The sequence below is a fragment of the Camelus ferus genome, chromosome 1, assembly GCF_009834535.1.
Source record: "Camelus ferus isolate YT-003-E chromosome 1, BCGSAC_Cfer_1.0, whole genome shotgun sequence".
Lineage (NCBI taxonomy): Eukaryota > Metazoa > Chordata > Mammalia > Artiodactyla > Camelidae > Camelus > Camelus ferus.
In genome coordinates, this window is record NC_045696.1 from 71,339,833 (window position 1) to 71,343,181 (window position 3,349).

Here is a 3,349-nt window from a genome sequence, read left to right on the forward strand (position 1 = left end):
AGTAGGCTAGGGAAGAAAGAGCATGGAATGTTGAACAGGAAGTTTTTGTAGGCTAGGCCTAAAAATGGCATAGATTGCTTCCACTTAAATTTTGTTTGCTAGAACTCACTTATGCAGCTGCAGCTAGCTGCAAGGGAGGCTGGGTGGTGTCTAGCTGTGTGCTCAGGAGGCGAGAACTACCTTGAAGACAAAACAGCTTTGGTGAACATCTAGCCATCTCTGCTGCAGGTAATTAGTGATCTGTTGGAGCCTGTCTAGAGGTATAAAAACAAAATACTAGTCTCCTAAAATCCTCATGTCTATTTATAATAGGTATTGACTCATTGTGTTTTAATTAAGGTTTTAAGCATAATGAGCTTTATAACCTATCTGCGGTGTCACCTTCAACAAGAAAAGAGAATACTCATATTATCTGAGCACCTGTGTGCTAAGCATTGTGCAAGCACCTGCAACATGGCCTTATTTAATTTTCTTAATGATTGTACTGGGTAGGTGTTGTTAAACATCCTGTTCTGATGAGGAAACAGTTCTGTGAAGATTAAGTCCTCTCAGGTCACGCATCCAGTGTGTGTACATTACGTAGAATTCAAACCGAGACAACTTGATTCCAGACTTCTTAGTGGTTCTCTCTCATCTCATGACCTCAGCTTCAGTTGCTTCGGGACTAAATGCACATGCTGGACCAGATGGTCTCTAAGATTTCTTGCAGTTCCAATTCTATGATTTATGTGGATCAACAAGTATGCCCTGAAAAACCTGGATCCCGGAAACCTCATTTGAAACTTAGCTCCAGAACCGGCGATCCCTCCTAGCTCCCACGAGGGAGATGGTGTGTATCTGGAGGCTGCGGATCACCTCTTTTCCTGGAATCTTCTCCCTCTCCTGCTGCTGTCTCTGGCCTGGGGCTCCTGTCCCACCCCCTCAGGTGGACTTGGTATAGGAAGACAAGCCAGCTGGAAATTGGTCTCCCACAGCCATGACCTGGCCACCTTCCAGAATAGAAGCCCCATCACCTACCTGGGGCCAATGCCAGACAGGGAGGCCTGTGAGCACGTGGTTGTTGGAGCAAAGACGCTTGGTTCTAGGGGCTGAGGGACACTGTTCTGACCTACCTTTAGTGTCCTTGGCAAAGAATCTAGTGGATGGTTGACTCAGTCTGACCACTGATGAGAGAAAATGTGTCAACTGGCCCACCGGGGGTCCTCCCCTACCTCATCCCCATGGGCCTGTGAGAGAGGTCTTCCCTCCAAGCCCGCAAGGAATTTTAGGCACTCATTTCTCCTTCCTGTGTTACTGACCCCAACCATGTCTTCCCTCCCAGCTTCCCAATACCTGGACTCTAGCCTTTTCTGGATTTTCCTTGCCCACCAAAATATTCATTGAACATCCATTAAGTGCTAGGCACTCACTCTTCTGGACACTGGAGACCAGAACCAGACACATGGAGCTTACAGCTGAAAAAGGAGACTGAAATAATGTGCTTTCTGTATCTGTCTCTTTTTCTCTCCCTCCCTCCTCCTCCATGATTGTCTGTCTCTTGTTCCATCCAACCGGCATCTGAGAGCAGCCGGGATCTCTCATCACTGGGGAGGTGCCTGGATCAGTTCTGGCCAAGGTGGAACAGACACGCTTTCCTCCTATCAGAGGTGTTCTCTACCTTGAGGTCATGCATTCTGACCTTGAGTGTGGTAAGCTCTAAAGGTCTAATATAATGATTTGGGCACAGGGCTGGTGCCAATAAAGGCCTCTGGGTCTTGGGCCTCCCTGAGACAGCCACAGGTGTCATCTAGCACCAGACTGCCTGGACTAGCCCATCAAGTGCCTCACAGAGGCATGGCCAAAGCCTTGAAGCAATCAGTGTAAGTGTTTTGCTTAGAGCAGCTTTGGTGTTTATTTCCTTTGGGAACCAGCAACTAGTCAAGATTGCAGGGGCTGGGCCCTAGCCACACACCATGTGATACAACCACTGGCATTCATGTTAGATAAGCAAAGCAATGTTTGACTAAGTGACATGATACCACCCGTTCCCAGATGTGATGGGGTTCTGCCCGTAAATCACACCCACCTTGGGGAGCCATTTTGAATTCACCGAGAAACCACTCCTGGTTTCAAAACTTTGTCCTCGGCCAGTACTAGAGTCGCTCTCCAAAACAGGCCCAGAAGGAAAGCTGCTGCTGCCTCTTCCAGAAAATCTCTGCTGACAACTTTGTCTACTAGACAATAGTCCACACAGCAAATTCCTTTCAGAATTTGGTATCGGGAAAGTTCTCTGCCTCTCAGTGGGGATTCTGGAACATGCTCCATCCCCCTTCTGATTCTGGCTGACAGGAAGCTTAGGCACTGTAAGTACATCTAGCTTAATCCGCCATGAGATTTTGGATCTTTCCTTTGGATTATTTAAAATATATTTAATATTTTAAATCAAAGCTGCCATAAATCTTGTTCAGATAAGAGGAATACGCTGAGTATAATGAAAACATCGTTCTGGTTTGATGAATAATCCAGCTACCCCCGGAGCTCTGGGAAGGCAGGAGGCAGTGGGTGCGGGTGTGCCCATGTGCATGAGTGTGGGGAGGGTGTCAGCTGCCCTTTGCCACATTCTTCAGACACCAAGCCTCCTCCTGAGCCCTGGGATCCTACCCCCGGGGCACCACAATGGCGTGGGAGTGTCTTTTGCTACCCAGCTTCCCCTCTTCAAATTGAGGTTGAAAGAAAGCAACTCCCTGCGGGAACACTCAGCAGAATACTTCATGCCAAGATTTCATACCAAACAGTCAGACATCACATCATCATTTCTCTACCTACAAAGCCCGGGGACTTACAGAGTCGGAGGCTGTAGGGTGTTCATGGGGAGAAGTCAAACTGAGATACACTGGAGAAAGAAGGAACGCACAATTAATAATAAAATGTGCAAAGCAGGGCATGTCCTTCAGGGCTGGCCGTTGCCCTGGTTTCCTGGATATGATCTTAGAGTCTGACCCTCCTTCAGTTAGGGATCCATGGGTCTCCCAACCTTCCCCAGAAATAGCTCCAGTTCTTTGGGGTTGTCACCCAACTGTCCAGAGGCCACCTGTATTTGTTCCCACTCACTCCCAGGAGGCACTGGGCACACTGTGTAAATTCAACACAAATTGGAGAAGTATAAGTCTCCCTCTTTATTCGTGTGCACGGAGATAAGTTGGGGGACCTCTTCTACCTCACCTCTCCTCAGTTTTTTTATCTCTAGTGGTCTCTGTACCTCCTTATTTTTGTCTCTTCCCCCCTAGAGTAGGGGAGAGATGGGGGTGGGGCTACAGACAGCCCAAAACTTGCTGGAGTGGGTGTGGGGTGGAACATCCTCCTGGCACTG